The 22,419-nt window shown below is 37.9% G+C and overlaps 1 protein-coding gene and 1 long non-coding RNA gene across 4 annotated transcripts in view; one reads left to right on the top strand and one right to left on the bottom strand.

The window, feature by feature from the left end:
* The window catches only part of LOC148185527 (uncharacterized), a 214,197-nt gene that overhangs the window by 34,456 nt on the left and 157,322 nt on the right, over positions 1-22,419 (top strand). The window contains exon 5 of the long non-coding RNA XR_015775836.1: positions 18,931-19,027. This is a non-coding gene — a long non-coding RNA (uncharacterized LOC148185527). The remainder of the gene's footprint in view (positions 1-18,930; positions 19,028-22,419) is intronic.
* The window catches only part of nlgn4xa (neuroligin 4 X-linked a), a 102,775-nt gene that overhangs the window by 26,825 nt on the left and 53,531 nt on the right, over positions 1-22,419 (bottom strand). The window lies entirely within an intron of this gene.

The raw sequence follows: 22,419 nt of genomic DNA, 5'->3' as shown, positions 1-22,419 counted from the left end.
CCGCAGCTGAGGTCGGTAATTAGACCGAGGCATTAAAGCCCACATGGGGCACGCCTGGTGTTAAACATAACCTCCCCCGACTGGCAGCGCGGCAGTGAAACAAACACAGCACAGCTGTCAGACGACGTCAGCCCACGCCGGTGCATTTGAGGGTCACATCATGTGGCAGATTTTGGATGACAGCAGAGCAAATGAGTCACACTCGGAGACATTATGATAATGACGGAGAAAGACAAATGTGGACATTCCTCCACAACTTCCCTTTTTCTTTTTTTCTTTTTTTTTTTTTCCACTTAAGCTGCAGATTAGCTGTGGTTGGCTAGGCCGCATTTTGTCTCCACAGACTCGACATATTTGAGGGTATTTTCGAGGATGACACCGGTGTCATTTTTTTCCTATCATCAACGTCTGCGACCCCCCCCCCTCCTCCTCCTCTTCCTCCCAAGTGTATTTGCATCTCAGACACTACTACAGCAGGTTCTCCTTACCTCCCAGAGTCCCCAAAATTCATTAAAACAAAGCTCACAGAGACACAGCGCTGCCCTGACTAATGTCATCAGTCATGTTCAACAACACGTGCTCTGCAGTTTTGTCTTGCTGCGACTTTATTACGCAGCTAATTAGCAGTTTAATGGAGCTGTTTTCACTTTGAGCACTGTTACTTACTACTGATGGAAGTGATGAGGCTAAAGGCAGGGTGGGAGGTGAAAAACACACAGTGATCTCAGCATATTGGCTGTAGGCATAGAGACAGCCTTCGTGATTTCAAATTGAACTCTGTAGGTTTTGTAGCATTCAGAATACTACAGTTGCCTTGAAGGTTTGACATTGTAGCAGCTGGTAACCGTTTCTTTTTAACTGGCTACTTATACTAAAATAAAATAAAAAATAAAAACTAGAATCATCACCGAATTCAAAAAGGTTCATTCTCGAGTGCAAGTGGATGTTTGTGCCAAATTTGACACAATTCCCGTAAGGTTAAGATATCACTTTCACGAGAATGAGATGCATGCAAGGTCACTGTGACCAATGACCACTGTCCAACAAATTCAAATCTGCTCATCCTTAAGTTCACTTAGACGTTTGTGCCAAATTTGATGAAATTCCCATAAGGTATTGTTAAGCTATCACCTTAAAGAGAAGATGCAGTCACGGTGTCACGGTGACCATGACCTTCAACCACCAAAATCTTGAGTGCAACTGGATGTTTGTGCCAAATTTGACAAAATTCCCTCCAGGTGTTTTTACGGTATCACCTTCACGAGAATAAGACAGATGTAAGGTCACTGTGACCAATGACCACTGACCAACAAATTCAAATCTGCTCATCCTTAAATTTACTTAGACGTTTGTGCCAAATTTGATGAAATTCCTATAAGGTATTGTTAATGGTGACAGACAAAAAGTAAAATCACCCTTTAAGGTCAGCTCAGACCAAATATTAAGAGAATAAACGGGCGGCTAAGTATATACTGAAGCAAAAGACTGAAAATAAACTGCCAGCCACTAACAGATGTTGCCCTGTTTAATTATTTGGAGGCGTTTCTGACGCCGGTAAATCATCCAAATCTGTCTTTTTTCTCACATTTCAGTGAGAGACTCTTTGATGCAATGTGACTTCTCTCCCAATAACAAGTCCTCTCGCTGTTGTTTACTTTGACAATGAGAGGTGTTTGATTCACAGCATCAAAGGAAACAACATTTGCAGATCTAGGACGAGTCAGCTTTGTTCAAACTTATACAAATCTATGGATGTATTCTGTGTTGTGCACGCTGGGTGCATCACAGTGTGGCGAGGGCTGTATGTGCCATCTCAAAAGCAGAGTAGACGCACACACTGGTCAAAGATATTCCTTAATCTGAATAAAAGCGCATGTTTCGGTCCTGTATTTGAGCAGAAATACCGAGGTATCATCAGCAAACTGTTGAATATCAAATTTGAAAGTGCTCATTATACAAAGTGGAGTGTTATTACAGTCCATGGCTTTATGAAGTGCTATGAGATCAGCAGGAGCAGCTTTTGGCAGTAAGCGAAAGTATAGCATAGTATGATGATTGTGCCTTATGTGTTTAACCCTTTGAAACCTGAAAAGTTGATTGGATTGCTTTCAAAAACATAAGGGGAAGGCAGTGAGCAATTTACCTAAAACACACGGCCCCAAAATGTACAAAATATTAGTTCAAATATTAGTAAAAATCAGATACATATATAACATGAAAATGATGTTACAAAATTATTGTATTTTTTTTAAGCATCTCTTAAAGGCCATTTCAATGTTGTTGTTTTTTTTAAAATAATTATAAGGGAATTTTCTTTTTTTTTTGTTCATTTCTTTTTTCATTGCCTTCTTCCCGTGTTTAGGGTTAATTGCAGGTTTAAATATAATCCGGGTCCATAGAGCATCACACTACAGATTGAAAGTCATGGACAGACGGGGGGCGGGGGGAGGGGGCCAGAGAGATATTCTGCTGCAGCAGGCCCCTCTCAACTGTGGAAAAGTGCGATTGGTTACACATCCATTCAGCTGGGGCGCTAACCCCAGTGATCAACCGGCGTATGTTCATTAAATTCTGCAGAGCTAATTAGAATCTATTTGACATCCGTGGGGAGACATTTGCACAGCTTGCAGAACTGCACAAACAATTCACGGGCACAAGCAGCCGTGCACACTGCAGGCATTTCAAATGGGAAAAGATGCCGTTGCAGCACGCAAGGTATTGTGCAGTAAGTAAATAAAGCCAGTTTACTCGACTTGAAATGTCTCATCAGCCATAGCTGTGCGTCTAATAAAATCATTTTTGGCTATTACTCCTCCTTAAACAATGTAAGTAGGCCTGGCAGCCAATATTTATCATTGTTCATTTGTGTTTTCTGACTGCTGAGCCCTCACCGAGGGATCGCTGGAACGTAAAATCCACAACTTTGTGTTTTTCAAGGCTTGTTCACGCTGACATTCATCTCAAGCCACATTAGGGACAGACACAGGTAGACGAACAGGTAGCACTAGCCTTAAGGTGCTTATCTTTAGTGATGCAAACAGTTTACAATGAATCAAACCAGCACAGAGTCAGTTTGAAACAGGGCATTTTAAGAATGCATCGATTGCTCGGCCTCCAGTCAATGCGGATTTCTTGATAGCTGCTCATGCAAAAAAACATCACACTCAACACTGTGCTTCTTTGGGACCTGAAAAATACACTTGCCATGACATAGTTGCACCCCCTGGCAAAGTAAACGCACCCTGATACGATACGATACGATACGATACGATACGATACGATACGATACGATACGATACGATACGATACGATAGTGCATTCTATAATTTTATCTTCTTTTCAGTGACAGTGCAAAGTTGTATTGTTTTGGATTCTCAGTAAATTTCTCATTTTACTTTAGAATTCTTTACATTTGTTGTATAATTCAGATGTGTCACAGTGGGAATAGCCGGTGGAATCCTGGTTTTGGGGCTTTTCAGCTCCACTGTGTCATATTGTGTTTGGTAAACGCACCTCAGTGAGCACTGCCGAGACCCAGCAGAGACGAGGCAGAACATCCACAGTTCAGTATCACAGCAAATGAGCACAAACCCGCTCGAATCACCTTGAAAAATGAGCCGCAGACTTGTTTTGTCACATTCCAGCGTGGAGTGCGATGGCGAGATCCCGAGGCGAGTGACTCCCCGAGTGTTTGTCACTTCATAAATGTCAGCCGAGTCGTCAAACTCCGACCATGTGTCAGTCCGAGTCAGGGCTACTTCCTTTTCCTCTTCCTTTCCTTAACTTTCATGCGTGACAGCGAGCCCGGGGCGGGCCTGCCGCAGCTCCGACACCCACATCATTAAAGCCTCATCATGGTGAGCCATCCACGTGACGGCACACACACACACACACACACACACACACACACACACACCAAGAGAGGAGACTGACAGGCCTGATATAGTATCTCTGACACAGCTCCTGCTACAGCCAGCAAAAACCAATCAAACCAGCACCAGAGTACAGTGGTGGAAGACGTATTCAGATCCTTTACTAAAGTTAAAGTACTAACACCACCCTGTGACAATACTTTTGTAGATGTACTTAAAGTATTAAAAGCAAAATTACCCAATGCAGGAAAAAAAACATCCATCAAAACTCAAAATTACACAAAAAATAATATAAAATAAAAGAAAACATGGGAAGACATCCGAAACTACAAAATAAAAAATAAAAAAATAGAAAAAAAACCCCCACAAACAGTTATTTAAAAAAGGAAGGAAAAAATCTGAATTTTTTTTTAAAAATTACTAAATAAAACACCCCTAAACTCAAAATTATAATAATAATAGAAAAACATCCAAAATGTCAAAATTTAAAACAAAATAGGAAAAAAAAACACCCGAAAAGTGACCACAAAAAAAATTGGGGAAAACATCCAAATAACTCAAAATAATAATAACTAATAAGAAAAAAACTCAACTATAAAACATTTTCAAAATGTTAAACAAAATAGAAAACAAAACACCCAAAAAATTACCCCAAAAAAAGAAAAAAAAAAGAAAAATATAAACAAAATTGAGACCCCCGCCAAAAAAAAAATTTTTAAAATAAAAACAATTTTTATTATAATTTTCTGAGAATTGACTGACTATCTAATGACTAATTAACTAATTAACTAACTGACTGACTAATTAATTGTTGCAGCAGTACTTAAAACTTAAACTAAAAATTTAATTCAAAATGTATTTATATTAATTTTAAATTTAAAAATGTAATTTATACAAGTCATATTTTATAATCCCTTTTTTAGGCACAAATCTTCATTTGTAAAGTAACTTAAGCTGTCAGATAAATGTAAAAAGTATAATATTTTCCTTTGAAATATAGTAGAGTTAAAGTATAAAATAGCGGAAAAATAATACAATCAAGTAAGCACGAGTATCTTTAATCCATCCTTAAGCGCAGTACTTGAGTAAATGTACTTAGTTCACAGGGCCATATGGATTTGTTCCCCTCCAAAATATTCCATCTTCTCTCTGCCTCCGCCACCCCTCACACTCAGCCTCCCGTCATGCGGCTGAGTTGAGTGGGGATGTCAGCCTCCTCTTAGTTTCCCAAATTGCTCCCGAAACCTAGCCAGCCATGGCAGATCTGCATTCGGCAGAGGACGGAATGAGGGCACACGGAGAGGAACAAGTGTCCAAAATGAAACATGTAGATGTTTCTTTGCATGACGGCCCTCGGGGTTGGGGGGGACACACCAGCTTTTTAAACAGTGAAACACCTCATGTTTACGTGTCCATAAGCACATGGTTATGTTTAGGAATATATATATATATTGGTTTGGCTCTACATTTATATGGGAAGTTCACTATACTTAACTATACTTTGTTACAAGTAAAAATCCTGCAGTGTTACTTGTTACTTAAAGGAAGTATATTTAGGACTTCAATCTTTAAAAATCTTACCTCTCTCCAAAAAAAAAAACCTAAATTTTTTTTTTTTTTAAAAAAGATGGAAAAAAGGGGAAAAAACCCACACCCAATACCTCAAAATTAGATGAAAAGACCCCCCCCCAAAAAAAACTCTAATTTTTTTTTAAAAAAGAAAAGAAAAAATACACGTTATTAAAAAAAGAAAAGGCACCAAAAAAAAATATCAAAATTATAAAAGAAAAAAATACAATAAATAAAAATAGGAAAAAACACCCAAATCTCAAAATTATATATATATAAAAAAAGACACCCTTGATTATTGAAATTGTTAAAATGGTAAAAATAGAAATAAAAACTCCCCAAAATTAAAATTATATTTTAAAAAACACATCCAAAATAATTATTAAAAAAACAACAAAGAAGAATCCCCCTCAAAAAAATCCTCAAAACCATTTTTTGATTATTTTTTAAAAAAAAAAAAAAAAAAAAAAAATCCACATTATAAAAAAAACACCCCCCAGAAAATCTAACAAATAAAAATAGGAAAAAAACACACACGTCGCAAAATTATATTAATTATTATTATATATTATTTGGCGTCTAAAAAGCAACCGTGAACATGATGAACTTTGTCCTTTTGTTTTTGTTTCTCCTTCTTCTCACTTCCTTTCTCAAATGATCTAAATATCCGAAACAACGTGAGTTTAATTTGACCCAACAGTGAAAACTCCGCATAGACCCCCTATAACCTTTGACCCCTTCTGCGAGGCGTTTTCCTCGTAATCAGAATATTGAGAATATTTCTGGTCCAGCTGTGCTCTTCGTGTGTGTGTGTGGGACCACGAACGTGATTGGCTGTCATCCCGACACTTTACACTTGTCATTTTTGGGGGGAAACGGCGGACCGAAAAGGGAGGAAATTGGTGGAAATTTGATGCAGCGGCGCTGACAGCGGAGCAGGCAGCGAGGCTTAACAAGCTTTCTGCTCTGACCCCAGCTGTGCGCGGACCCTTCTCGGACTCCTCTGCCAGTCACGGCGGACATATTGCAGGGGTGTATGATGTGTGACAGAGCTGTCACAGGTATCAAGCCTTTGCGCGGCAAATCCGCCGACTGTGGCGAGGAGCGCGGGGAGGACAGGCGGGATGGAGGGAAGTAATGGGGGGCTGGAGGAGAGGAAGTAAAGGTAGGGGGGAGCGCCGTCAGAGTGACAGCTCGTCCAGAACGGGGACAGCTGGCTGACAGTGATGGAGGGGGAGGACGTCCAACACACACACGGTCATCACGTCCCCGTAGTCGCTGCTATTCTTGCAGACTTGTAGACAGTAACGGAAGAAATATTCAAATAAATATTCAGATCTTTAAGTAAAAGCACGAACACTAACCTGAGGAAACGCTCTGTTACAAGTAAAATTCCTGCATTTAAATGGTACTTAAGTACATATTTATAATTAAGAAAATGTACTTAAAGAATGGAAAGCAAATGCAGAAAAATCTTTGAAAAACACACATCAAAAAAATCCAAATTATTTTTAAAAAATAGACAAAATATCGCCTGGCTTCAAATTATTAAGAAAAAAAAAGTAAATGGAAAAAAAAGCTAAATTTATTTTAAAAAGAACAAAAGAAATCAAAACAGAAAAAAAGAAAAGAACACCCGAGGCTTGAAATTATAAAAAGAAAAAAAAAACACAGCCCAAAACTCGAATTTATTTAAAAAAAGAAACGAAAACATTGAAAAATCTAAATTTTTTTTTTTTTTTTTAAAAAGCCCACTGAGAAATTTCAAAATTTTAAAAAAGAAAAACAGTTTTGAGGAATAAATAAAGTGCGATAAAATATATAGAAAAAAACCAACAAAAACTCAAAATAAAAAACAATAATCCCAAACTAAAGAAATATTTAAATATATATATATGTGTGTTTGTGTAAAGAAAATAGAAAACAAACAACCAAAAAAATACTCAAAAAAGAAAAAAAACTCCTTTAAAGAAAAGTCACGATCACTTACAATATTGAAAAAACACTACAAAACTCAAAATTATATATATATAAAAAAAAAAATCGTATGAAAAGACTTTAATGTTTATCAAAACAGTTGGCAATTAATTTTCTATACACTGACTGAGAAATCAACAAACTGTTGCAGCAGAACCTGTACTAAGTTTTTGGTAATATATTTATAACAAACATTATATTCTATAAACTCTTCCTTTTATGTTTTTTTTTTTTTTTATTTTTAAAGTAACTAAAGCTGTCAGATAAATGTAGTGGAGTAAAAAGTACAATATTTCCCTCTGAAATGTAGTGAAGTAAAAGTTGCATGAAAAGAGAAGAAATATTCAAGTGAAGTACAAGTACCTCAAATTCACACTGAAGTACAGTACTTGAGTAAATGTACTTAGTTACATTCCACCACTGCCTTTAGTGCTTAAAACTCAGGGCTGTTTGCAGATTTGTGCAGTTAGAGCAGATAACACAGTGTGTATACATCCTGTACTGCAGCATGTGGAGCTCCACACACACACGCACACACACACACACACACACACACACACACACACACTCAGAGTGAAACCCAACTACAGCTGGACACACACCACTGCTCAGGCTAGATCTGGGTCACAAGTCATTAAATCCCCTTGTTCATCAGCTGCCCTTACACACACACACACACACACACACACACGGGTGCACAAACACACACACACACACACACGGGTGCACAAACACACACACACACACACACACACTGCAACCCACTATCGTCACCTCACCACATACCATCTGTGCTCCTAAAGCTGGGCTATCAAATCCATCAGGGTCTAACGGGTCAGCCTCCACAGAGCTGCCAGACACACGTGAACCAGCCGGCTGACAATGCCGACAACACAACACACGGCCAGAACATAATACCACACTACGCTCACTGAAAATGACAACGCTTCTACGACGACCACATCTATAATGCATCATGAAGGCATTCATAGTGAGTTATGATGCATTCATGATGCTTTTTTAGCTTCGCTTATAGCACACTCCCTGACCTTGAAAGTTCCCGTCTTTGCAAAAACCCATTCTGTGACTAAAAGCTCTCTGACTTCAGACAAATTGTCTTTTGGAGGGTGTCAAACTTCTGTATTTTAGTATTTTAGTGCGCGATAGGTACTGATCACTTATAGATTCTTATAAATGCATGAAAATGATTACACTTACCAACAATGAAACATTATAATAAAGCACGATTATAAATGCGACAATGTCATGTTGCAAAACACATACAGTGATATGACTTATGATGCTGCATAGACTGTTATAGCACATTATAAGCCCTTATGTTAGTGTGTATAAATAAATATGGATATTTATAATGCATTATAAGCCCCATAAGTCCACCTCTACTTGATAAGACACATAAGTCACTTGCCAATCATTATACATCACAGATATAATGGTTTATGCCTGTAGATATATTGCAACAGTGAGCTTTATGTGTCCTTATGAGCGCTGTCATAAAGCATTATAACTGTGAATGCCTTCATAATGCATCTTAGATGTGGTGCAAAGGCCGTTCCCACATATGTTTTTTGATGAAAACCAATGCATCAAAATCTGTACATACCATGTGATGATGAGCGTATAATTTACACGTTACATGTTTTTTGGAAGGCTGTGATCACATGACCGAAGCACTGATGGAGGAAAAGAAGAAAGCAGTTAGGAGGCAGTTTGGGGGGTGAGACCAACAGGGGAAACAGAAAATAGCCTTAAATAGTTCGCTGAATTTTCAGACAAACCTTAACACAGCTGGTGTTTTTTGTTTTGTTTTTTTTGTTACTTTTTTTTCAGTTGGTGTCAAACTCCACCATCCAACGCCTCAGTTGTTCTGATGTTCATTCTCACTTCAGAAAATCAATCAAGGGAGATGAGAAAACTGACCTCCAACACAAAATAAAAGAGGGGGGAGGGGGGGGGTGCAGCACGCCAGCAGACATTCAGTCCGACCAAGCGTTAGCCCCGAGCCGTGGAGCTGTTTGAACATCGCCTCAACAGTTCTGGAAAACCCAAAATCAAATTGCAGCCATGTAGTGTTCAAGCTCTGACAGGTTTATGTGGACTGTGCGGAGAGAAATTCTATATAATAAACAATCGATATCTGTGATTACACATCAAATTGACTCCTGAGGCCACTGATGATAGAATGCTGTTGTCTTCGCCCCTTGCAATTTATTTATTTATGTTTTTTGGGCCGCGCTCCATCACCTCAACCGCCGTGCCAAGTCAACAGCAGTGTGTCGCAAAGCAGAGAAAAATTACATAAGTAATCAATACCGAGCAAACATAGAAGCATGTCAAAGCAGCTGCTAATCCTGTTTGTTAGGAGCGCTGCAGCTCTTCCAGACTTCAGCTCCTGTAGGGATGCTGACAGGGATGGAAACAGCTTGATACAGAATCACTGCAGCTCCCATACCACAATAACCAAACGTGAAATCGATGCTCTATTACTGGAATATGTAGAACAGTGATACTCAGCTTATGGCCTGGGGGCCAAAAAGGGTGCCAGGTGGTCTCCCAACCATTTTTGAATTCACACCGGATATTGTCTTTGTATTTTCAGTATACATAAGGTGCCAGAGTGCATAGAGCAACATCAAAATAGAGCTTTTTTGTCAAAAAAGTGACAGTGGAGAATCCTCCGCACCTCCAACAGTGGTCCTAGCTAAGCGGCTAAAGTCCAAAAATCCTAGAAATGTCTTAAAATCTGAGAGACATCCAAAAACCCTAAAAAGTCCCACCATCCTAGAAAAGACCTAACATCCTAAAAATGTCCGAAAATCCTAGAAACATCCAAAAATCCTAAAAAAGTCCCACAAAATCCTTGAAAAACAATCTCTAAAAACGACCAAACATAAAAAGTGTCTAAATGTGTTACAGTACACCAGCGTCACAAAGAGATTTATTGTACTTTTGAATAATGGATCGTAATTGTCGGTGTTGAGACCTGCTTGTTCTAATGCATTTAAGTTGCCATAGTTACCGCTGTGAAAAAGAATCTGTAGTTTTTCTCTGACATTACATCTCGCCCTTCGATGACTGGAATGCATTTTCACCAGTTGCTTTTGTAATCATCACACATGAGCGCGGCGAAGCGTGACGGCGTGACAGGTGATCTCCTCTGGGTGCTGAGAGAGAACAGGACGTCTCATGTCTCAGGCAGCAGATCTCAATCATACGGGATAATTCAAGTATTATGGGACATCGAGTTAAAGGCTATTTTTAACGCTTCGAAAACCTGGAGCGACCTCACTTTTCTTGGACGCCTTTCATAATTTTAACCTTTGAACGCTGATCAAATCAATGCAATTTCTTGCAAAAACATGGAGGAAAAGGCAATGACAAACAATTGCCGAATTGCAGGAAATTAGTAGATTTTGATTTTTAAATTTTTTTTTTAATGGGCAAAAATTTCTAAGAAAAAAAGGAAAAAAAGGGAAAAATTCAACTCAATTGCACAATTATGTAACAGGACTGATATATATATATATAAATATATATATATATATATATATATATAAATATATCTATATATATATATATATATATATATATATATGTAAAGCACTTATTCCAGGTCATTTCCCTTTTTTCAAGCTTTTACATCTTTTTTGTTTGCTTTCAGGTAATGTTGTTGTACTTTTATTAGTTACTTTTTATTTTTGGGTCAGAATTCCTCTGCTGTTTATTGTAGAGTAGTTGTAGTAGTAGTTATTGTTCTAGTTTTATTTATATTATTTTATTTTATTTTTTCAAAATTATTTTTCTTTTTTTTTCTCAATTTTTTTTTTTTTTCTAGAGCCAAAGGGTAAAGATCCAGATGTTCAGGGATGTTTACCAGGAGCCAAATTATTATTATTATTTATTAATTAATAATAATTATTATTATTATTACCTTTTTCTCCACCTGCACTTCATCCACTCATCAGTCTAGTTTGTATTTGAGTCCCGGTTTTCACCTTGGTTTTTGTTGCATTCGTTTCGGATCCTTTTCGACTCAAAAGTCACTTTTTCTCAGCCTTTTATGTATCGAGGGCAGCAGAAACTAACATTCTGAAACTCACAACTTCTAACCGAATATGTCCCATATGCCTGAGATCCACTGCTTTAAATGACTGATGTCCTATTATATCTCGGTGCCCCGAGGAGCTCACCTGTCACACCGCCGCAGTTCACCGCATTCAGCTGTGATAATTGCAGCGGCAGGCAGTAGAACTCTGGGAAACACGCATATCAATCAGCCCGACTAAAAAAAGCAGGAGAGGAGAGTATGGAGTAAAACCCGCATGCCAGATGTCATTGCAGATTTTGCCAGAATAACCAGTTATTGTGGTTTTTGGAAAAGCTGACTCAGTAATCAAAACACATCTATGATGTTGTTGAGTAAAAACCTTTTGGGAAATCGGTTGGGTGGATGGCGTGGAGTAAAACTCGCATTACTTTGACAAAGGAGACTATATATATGTATCCAAACCTTCACTATAGAGGTGAACGTCCAGAAAATCGTGTAAATAACTGAATGACTATCCAGTTTATCGTCTTTATCAGTTAATCATATGGGGTTTTACCTTTTAAGTACCTGTTAATGTCATTTTCACCGCGGAGGATTATCATCACCTTAGAATTTTAAGGTTCTGTCTGAGTTAATCATATTATTCTGTGACAACTTATTAAAATTAAGCTGTTTTAGAATTTATTTGCGTTTTTGGATTCTTTTAGAAGACAAAAAGATTTGTGTAATTTTTGCTATTTGCAATGGAAAAAAAAAAACACTGAAGCTCAATATCTCAAAATTGCTCACAACTCGGAAAAAAAACTCTACGGTGGTGTTAAAATTCAGTTTATTCTGAGTATCCTTTTGTTCTTTTTGAGTCAGTAAATTTAACTGCGTATGTACAAACACTCTATTATCCCCTCAAGTGATTGTGGTCTCATTTTTCCAACCAAAATAAGCACCTGCTTGTCAGTTTTTCAAACTTTCCCATTGCCAGTAGAGCAGAGCTGTGTACACGGCTCTGCAGCAGACTAGCATGCCTCTCTGTGTGTATGTGGGTTGTTTTGGTGTGTCCGGAGAACAGGTAGAAAGCAGCAGGGACAGAAGGTTTTCGAAACTACTTGTTTTTATACATGACTTAGTCAATCAGTTTCTTTGTTCAAACTCAGCGCAGACTAATCAGGATTGATGTTTTAGCGACGGCATGCCGGTTTAGGAGCTGAAATTAGCATCTCATCAATCAATGCTGATTTGCTGAGGCGTCGGTAAATACCCAAAACTTCTGCAGAGTCAGTTGACCCAGGTGTGAATGCCAATTGTACATTTTCCCATCACATTAAAAGGCCAGATGCTTTTTTGTGCAGCGGAAATGAGGCTTTATGTAGTTTTTTCGTTTTTGTAGTTCGCACAATGCAGAATTCATTTTTCCCTGACTACATCACGGATGTTGAAAATCTAGATATTGCAAACAGCCGCAGGCAATCGACCTGAGTTCATAGAAACGGGGTTACGTAAGTAACCTCTTCGGAGTTGTTCTTTGAACGTAGATCAAGAGCAGTCGACAGTAGTTACCTCAAATTATTTCTCTAGCAGATGGTCGTCTATCATGAGAAGTACAACAAATTAGACTTGAGAATCTGTTTTTTAGGAGTGTAGGAGCTCATGTTTGTGCACATTCATTGGGATTTAGACGAGTTCATTAGGTATAGAAGCTCCCACTTCCAGGTTTGCACCTTTAGACCATCTAAGCAGCATCGACCCTGTGTGGTCGCCTATCCGACTTTACTCAAAGAATCTACAAATACGAGCCCGTCCCTCTTTCGTTTTAGCAGCACGTGTAGAGGTCTGATGCAGTCTGGTGGTCTGCTACTATGCAGCTGATGCAGAATACTCCATCGTTGTGTAACATTGGATTTGTGCCGGGCCAAGCCAAAGCAGCGCCGCTTCTCCAGCAGTCTCAAAGGACCAAAAAGTTTACCTCTTAACCCTCAATTCAGTTCTGGCAAGAACCAAACTGGTGTGTGGCAGCTTCCAGATGGATGGAGCTGGAAAGTGATCTTTTCTGTTGGCTTGTTGGCTCACTGAATGGGTTACTTGTGGCTACATTTAGCTCAGCTTTTTCAATATTTGCTGAATTGAGCGAATTCCAGTCCTATTCTTAAATGCTGACAGTGCTGAACAACTATTTCACTCCAGTTGACTCCTGGTCAAATTTTTTCTCCAATAGAAGTGAAAGTTGCTGTCAAATTATGGCTTGAGTTAACCCAATGAAACCTGAACTGACAGCAGTTTTCTTAGAAGGTGTTCGGATGCCTTTCACAAGCTTTTAGACCCTTTGAAACTTGAACAGACTGGTTTGATTTCTCTCCAAAACGTGGGTCCAAAAAAAGAAATGAAATGTCCCAAAAATTGCAAAAAAAAAAAAAAATTGAAAGGGTGACAGAAAAGTACGTAAAAATTGATGTCAAAAAGAGTTGAGGATTATTAGAAAACTACCAAAACAAACTATATTTATAATTATAATAATATTTTGAATTATGTTACAGCAAAACAACAATAATATATGTATTTTTTTTCCGCATTTTGTGTTATTTTCTTTTTTGTTGTTGTTTTTTTTTACCTTTTCTTTGCTTATTTTTTCACAATACATACAGAACCCAATAATTCTAAAGCAGAATGCAATTAAAAGCTTACTTATGCACATTTTTTTAGTTTTAGTTGCCCAATCTGAGTCACCCATGTGTGAGATAGAGGTATGAAAATAGAGGTACTCCTACAAACCAATTTCTTCAGCAGTAAACCAACCAATCCTCATCAGTCCGCGCAGTCAGAGGACAACTTTGCTCCCCATTCACTCCAGTGACGACAGATTTTAATGAGGACGAGCTGAATTCGCCGATCGTCCTGAACTGATCCTTTCAATCTCATCGAACTTTGACCCGCACATTACCAAGGCTCCCCAATGACCAGCCAAATGGAGAAAATGGATCGCACCAAACGGTCATTTAGTAAAAGCCATTTGCTTCCGCGGATGATGCTTATAACCCGACTCCCATTATTTCCTGTCCCCGTCCCTTTCTCACCACCATTTGGCCTAATACCAAAATATCAGCTGCAATTTTCCACATGAGATCGTTTCTGCTTCCAATTGAACACGATTCCCCAATCATAACAACCCAAATACTCGCCACCCATGCACCAAAATCTAACACTTTCTATGAAGACACGAAGACGAGCATTTGTTACAAACAACTTTATTTATGCATTTTTACTACATTTTATTGTTTTACTGGATAGTATATTGTTTTATTATTCTGGGTTAGCTGTTTCATACAATGTAGATCTTTACAATGTTAACCATTCGTGGTAAAAGTATTCAGATCCTTTACTTAAATAAATGTGTTAATACCACCCTGTGAAAATACTGAGTAAAACGCCTGCATTTAAAATATGTTAGTATGTTACATGTAAAAGTGAGTATGATCAGGAAAATATACTTGAGAAGAAAAAGAAGAAAATGCTAAAGTACCCAATGCAGGGAAAAAAAAAATATTTAAAGAAATTCAAATAAAAAACACCAAGAAAGTAAAATTATTTTACAAATTTGAAAAAACAAACACCCCAAATCTCAAAAATATATATTTAAAAAAACAAAGAAAAAAAACAAAAAACTCAGTTATTAAAAATATAAAATAAATTAGAAAAATATTTTAAAAACACCCAAAAATCACAATTATAAAAAAAGAGAAAGACCCCAGAATTAAAAGAAAAAAATTTAAATTTTTAACAAGCAAAAAAAAAAAAAACCCAAAATAAAACAAAAAAAAACCCCAAAACTTATAATTATTCAAAACAAGACGAGAAAGAAAAAAAAATCTAAATTATAAGAAAAATAGAAAAAGCACCTCAAACTTAATTTTTTACCCCCCCCCCAAAAAAAGAAGAAGATATTAAATTATAAACCAAACTAATGAACAAAAATAGCCGGCAAATACAGCCGGCCACCCTAATGCAAAATACAGCCACCTGCAGATAAGACGCCTTCAGCATCATCCTCTAGTGGCAGCGTTTGTTTTTCTTGCATGTATAAGGCAATGCTGTCTTTGATGCCTCCCTAACTGTCTGCAGGCACTGAATGAAGGCAGGCCAGCGCTGAGTCTTTGTGCAGACACTCTGCTCTGCAGCCATCACGCAGAGAAAGTGTGATCTTAAAGCACACACTGACAGTTATATTATTCACAGACGCCTTTGAGTCATCTGGAAGAAAGCCGCCATCGTCGCGTTTGATACTAAGGCCGTTACCTCAGCCGTCGTTCAGATCCAGCGGTTCAGTCACATCTTAAACTGTGTTTTAAAAATCAAATGCTTGATGTGATGGAGCTTTCTGGATGGAGACACAAAAGGAACTAAATGCTGAAGTTAAAGGTTGAGCACGGAAAAAATAACTTTTTTTTTTTTTTTTTTTTAAATTAAGTCACAGAGCTATTGGGTATTTTTGGATGTTTTGTTTGTCATTCTGATGATTTTGTTAAAAAAAAAAAGAAAAACATTAAAAAAGGGAAATGAGAAACTTACAATTAAGAAATCATCTATAAATTGATAAGAAATTAGTTAACAGTGAACAACAAAAAACAAGTAAATGACCTTAAAAAAAGGGCTTAGAAATTATATTAATTCTATAACATCATTTTGCATTGCAAAATTAATTATAATTAATTTATTTTTAAAATTAATTTTTAAATTATAGGATAAATATAGGCAATGAGCAACTTAGCAACAGATACCTGCAAATGAAAATGTTGCAAGAAATTAGCTAAAAAAAAGAGAGAGAGAGAGAGATAATAAATAATAAATAATTAAACATTTAAAAAAAATGGAAACATTTCCAGAAAACATTAAAAGTTTAAATCCAAAACTATGCATACATACAGCACCTATTTCAGGTAATTTCTTTTTTTTATTTTATTTATTTTTTTTAATTTCCCCCCTTTTTGGTGCTAATTTCATGCTTTTTTTCTTGTTATTTCTTGCTTATTTGGGGTAATTTTCTGTTTTATTTATTTAATTATTTTACTTAAAACCTACATATTACTTATTTTTCATTTTCACTAATTAATAAGAAATGTTTCCATTTATTTATTTATTATTTTTAATTTTTTTTTTTTCACTGCTGTTTTAATTTTTGCACTGATTTAAAAAAAATATATATAATTTATCCATTTAATTGTTTATTGGTTTGGATTTTACATATTGCATTTACGACATTGTTTAACGAGCCAAAATTGCTGAAAAAAAAAAAATGCTATTGTTCTGTGCAGTTACATTATCACAGTTACATTATCACAGTTAATGGCACTCTTCATACAGAAGCTAACCGAACTACAAATTGATACACTTCTATCAATAGCAGCCACTTACCCGCGGCCCGCTGCACACACATTGTAAGTGGCCCATTAAAAACACACCGCTCTGAGGAAACGAACCTCTGCGTTAAACTGTATAGCTTTCATTTGAAGGTAATGATTGAGGTGACGTGGGGGGGTGTGGGGGGGTCACAGGAAGAGGGTGGAAACTGAGCACGCTGATGTTAAATGAGTAAAGCTGATGAAGAACTGTATCCTCCACACTGACAAATCAACCCCCACACACACACACACACACACACACTGCTGTCACAGATTAAAAGCTAATGCTGTCACTCCGCTTCTGCTTTCAGTATTTTGCTGTTATTTTTGCGTGTGTGTGTGTTTTGTTTTGTCAAAGCGTCTATTTGGGCGAGCCATTTTGCCGTTTCCTTTCATTATCCCGCAGACCTGCTGCGCCGCTTTTCAATGCCCGGCAGAACGCGCTCCGCCATCTATCCAACTGTAATTGCAGAAAATTAATTTGCGGCGTGCAATTATCTCCACTATATTTTCTTGTAACAGCATTTACACAAAAAAAGAGGAGTGTATAATACCTCGAAAAGAGAAAAAAGTAGCCTGGAGGGGGTGTTTTCTGCAGCCATCAACAAGACAGTTTCCATTCAAGATTTACTCAACTCCGTCCTACTTTTGGACATTTTAGCAGCGTTTCCATGTGCAGGTTGAGGCCGACAGGGACGTCCATCTCTTTCCAGGGAAAAACCATCTGCCCCCCCCAAAAATCCCTCCAGTGCATCTGTTGTGTACAGTCTGCTACAGACAGCAGCTCCCAAAAGCTAATAAACGCTTTGAAACTGTTTCTCCGGCCAACGGCGACCATCAAGCGACATTTCTGTTATTCCACACAGCAGAGGTGGGAAAATAATACACAATTTCAGCATGAATATCAATATAGTTTTTGTTTGGAATCACAATGAAGGCAGAGTTAAAGGGCTGCGATAACGCTGACCTTTAAAAGGCAGGTTTGCTGTGAAAACACAGAAGCGAGGTTACGTAAGGAAAAGCTCTCCAGCAAGTTAGAAAACAAATGCAAGTAATAGATAGATAGAGAGAAAGAGAAAGAGGACTCTACTGCAAGAAAATGAGGCTCAGCGGATCACAGACATCCCACTTTTTAGGAACAGAACCTAAAAACAAGATGTGGCCCAAAAATTTGGCAAAAAATTTGATTAAAATGCTAAAAAAAAAAATTTAAGCTGAAAATAAAGAAAAAAAGCCCAAAAAAGTAAAAAAAAAAAAAAAAGTGAACCAAAATATTTCTAAAAATTAAACAATATACAATATACAAAATTAAACAATATATTTATTATAATAAATATATTATCCTGGGATTTTTTGGGGGAGGGATAATTTCCCTCTGAAAATAAGCCAAAAATAAAAAGTCAAAAACAAACAACACATGAAATTTAAAAAAAATCTCGGAAAAAAAATACACACAATAATGTTTTATATATTTTATTATTTTTCCTGTAATGTACCTTTAAATATTAGATTATTATAAATATAATTTCCTTGGATTTTTCTGGGAGGGGATAATTTCCTGTCAAATTTAGCACACAAAAAAGTAAAAAGAAAAGACTCAAAAAAATAAAAAATACACACAATTTTATTTCATATAATTCATTAGCTCTTAGTAACATGATTTTAAGTATAAAAAAACATTATTAATGCAATTTTCTGGGATATTTTGGGGAGGATAATTTTCCCCTCTTTTTAAAAACAATTTTTTAGGTAATTTTCTTGTCACTTTTTTCTAATTTCTTGTAATTTGTGGGACATTTCCCCCATATGTTTTTCAAACCAGTTTGCTCAGGTTTCTCGTGAAAGGCGTCTGAAAGCAGCAAACAAAAACTGATATCGATGCAGGTTTTAGAGGGTTAAGCCTATGATCCTGTTGAGTCAAGCTAAAATAAGAACCATAATAGCTTGAGCATTCATTCTTTTTGTAGTAGAAAGCCAATTCTTCTGTCTTCTCCATCAGACCATGACCTTGTGCCCAAAGAATGACGTTTTTTTTTTTGGTTTTTTTTTTCTGCAGGACAACCCAGAAGCTTATGTTGCTCTGGTTCCCTCGTCAAAAAGCCCATGGGATTTTTCTACTGGATTTTGGATCATTGCAGAAAATAAGCTCTCCGGTAAGCAAACATTTATGATACCTACATGGTTTTGAAGCCTAAACACAATCACTAGAAGTAAAAAGCAAATGCTGAGCTATAAAGAAAGTAATACAAAATTGTGGTAGCTATTTAAGGCCTCTTTCACCCCTTAAAGACACACAGTGGTTTAGTCCGCCCCTGCACCAGGTTTCTAAATGCAGGTAAAGTGAGTGATCGCTAATACTGATCGAGCACCACTGCACATGTAGCCTATGTCTTTCCCCGAAATAGATAAATCAGGCTCTAAAATAGAAAATAAACAAAAAAGGGAATAGGATTCAAAGCCAACCTGACTTTGTTAAATAAATAAATAAATAAAAATCCAAAAATTGGATGAGAAAGACCAGCCTGTTATTGCTCCAAATTCGTAAAATAGCACAGATCCGTCAGTGCTTTTTGGCGAACAAGTGTGACGCCGAAAGCAGACTTATGCATCCAACGAGGCTGAAGTGGTAGCCTTGTTTTTGTACGTTGGCGGACGGATGAAAGTCACCAACCGCGTCCACATGCAACACACTGCGAACGTGGATGGACTGAACCTGACACGCTGAAGGACAGACTTCCAGTAAGCACGTAAAATAAGGAGTGCGAATGCAAATAACGGATTTTTATGCTGGAGTTCGGAGTTTGCTTCCTGTGTGGATGCATATGGGGGTTTTTTTTCCGGCAACTTATCATGTGCACCTTTTGCCGAAACCAAACCATCTGGTAACATCCCAACATGGCGTCATTCCACGATGTGCATTTGTTGACATCACGGTAATCCTGGAGTGTAAACAGCGGATGCAAAAGGAGACTTAAAATGTCATAAATAGACACAGAAGGTCACTGAGAGAGCGGCACCTCGTGATAAGTTCAAAAAGAGAGAATGAGGCACGGATAAAGAGATGAAGGGGGGTGAGGGTGCCCACAGATACAGTGTTTGCCCTGGGACCAGAATCTGATGCTACGGCCCTGCATATGAAGGCGAAGGAGAGACGTAATGAAAGCCAGTGGACAGTGCTGATTAGTCAGGAGCATGGCGGTGGCACACATTGTCAAAAGCACACACAGAGCGCCATTTGTCATGTTGTTTTGCCAAAGCGACAGATGACTGGGCCCCCCCCCTCCTTCCCCTCGCTCTCATCATGCGTGCCCGCCAAGACAAAGAGCACATTTTGCAGGTTTTTTTTTTTTTCCTCCTCTCGTTCAGCAGGCTCCGAGCTGCAGCTGCAACCTTCTGCCTTTCTGTGTCATGTCAGAAGGCATCACCTCATTGTCTGACTCACAAGCGGAGTGGATATCCGCCGCTGACGACTGTCGTGAGACCGCCGCGGCGACAGCACATTTCCCTCTCGCTCTTCACGTGTCGTCGTCACTCCATTGCCCGGGGATTTTGGAGTGGTAATGACCTCCTCCCAGCAACGGCTGTCCTTGCAGAGACGGAGGAGTCATGAAGGAGGAGAAAGAGGCAGCTGTAGGGAGGCTGAGTACCTGCCCTCTGGCTACCACAGAGGCCACTAACAGACCAGAATAGAACAGAATGATGCAGAATGAAATAAAGAGGCAAAGTAGAAAGCGAAAGAATAACAAGGATAATGAAGGGCAGGTGAGGATAAATGTGGCCACTAAAGGAATATCTAAAAATAAGGAACCGTGACTTCGATTGGCTGGAAAAAGAAAAGTTCTCCAAATGTCATGTTGTTCCTTTAAAAATACAGCAAATAAACACATACTCGATCATTTTAAAGGGGCAGCTTTTTTTTTTTTTTTGAAGTGGTATTGCGTTAGGTACTTACCCATAGACAGTATATAACATAAAGTAGATAGCAATCAGCACATTTCCAGTTTGGAGAAACAGGCAAGAGTATCATCACAGAAGTTATGAATTGCATTGCTCTGAATGGGGTCCACAATAGAACCACCTATAAGAAAAGAAAAAAATCAAAATCTGCGCAAGCACGGCCTTATTGAGAGTATTTTCACTGTTTTGCCTTTCCGTGAAATAACATTTTCCGACTGAAGCAGTCATATAAATTTCTCCGATACCATCCTCCGTTGACAAAAACAGTAATTGTAGTTCCCTGAACACAGCAGCTGCTGGTCTGCCTCCACCAGTGAGTTTGTTGGTGTTTTTGTGTGACTTTGGGTTCTTAATAAGACTAAGAGTTCCACTGAGAACTAAACTAAAATCGTGGCCAGTTGGAGAGAGATCCATAGGTAATGTAGTCAGTTACTACTTTTAGAGCCCATCCAGGTCGGTTCTAAATTGAACCCGTGGAATATAAAGGGGAATATAAAGGGGTTCTCAGTAGAATCCACTGGGTGGAATCTAAATTAATCCCTTGGACCATAAATTGGTTCTTGGTAAAATCCCCCAGGTGGGTTCTAGGTTAAAGACTTGTAACGTCAAAGTGTTCTCAGTAAATTTCTCTAGTTGGGTGCTAGATTAAACCCTTGTAATATAACAGGGTTCTCATTAGAACCCCCTGGATGGGTCCTAGATTAAACCCTTGTAATACAAAAGGGTTTTGTAAGAATCCTCTTGATTGGCTCTAGATAAATCCCACAGAACGTAAAAGGGTTCTTGGAAGAATCCTCTGGGTCTGTTCATAATCAAATCCTTGAAATAGAAATTGGTTCCTGGTAGAACTTCCTTGGTGGGTTCTTTTTTGTACCCTAAAAAAATGGAAAGGTTCTGGACAGAATCCTTCAACAGGTTTTGGTCGAAACCATTACACCATAGAAGGGTTCTCCATAGAAGCTTTCATAGGGGGTTTTGGTTGGACCTTCATAGATTGTTCTAGGTATTTACGTTGGGTTCTAGATAGAACTCTCCATTTAGAACCTCAATAATAGGTTCTATGAGGAAAAATAAGGGTTCTCCAATGTAAACAGCCAAAGAACTCTATAAGGTTCTAGTTAGCACCTTTATTTGTAAGAATGCATATCGAAACTATCATCCTTTAAGCGCTTGAAGCGCAAAGCTGTTTTCTTGAATAAACTCTGAGGTAAAGGACAGTCCAGGTTACTGTTCGACAGCCTCCCTCTCAGAGCTTCATCACTTCTGTCCTATATGTGAGAGATTTCCCTCTCAGGTTCAATGACTCACACTAAGCAAGCAGTTTACTGTGCCATGAAGCGATACCACAGCAAAGTAACTTTTTATTCAACTCGTCAGTGTCAATGTCAGAGCAGAGGATCATATTTCCCAGCCCACCCTGACACTCTGACGGGCTGTGGAAGGATGAATGCGGTGTGCAAAACACGACGCTTGGATCAAATCATTTTCAACAGTGCGATTAAATATCCCCTTTTTCGAATTCGCTCTTTACAATAACACAATTAGTTTTGTGATTAATTTTTAGCCAGCCATTCATTTCAGACTAATA

Source organism: Plectropomus leopardus, chromosome 24, assembly GCF_026936395.1.
Source record: "Plectropomus leopardus strain MGB_pleo_1.0 chromosome 24, ASM2693639v1, whole genome shotgun sequence".
In the NCBI taxonomy this organism is placed as follows: Eukaryota; Metazoa; Chordata; class Actinopteri; order Perciformes; family Serranidae; genus Plectropomus; species Plectropomus leopardus.
Note: the sequence above shows the minus strand (reverse complement) of the source record. Positions and strands in the feature narration are given on the sequence as shown.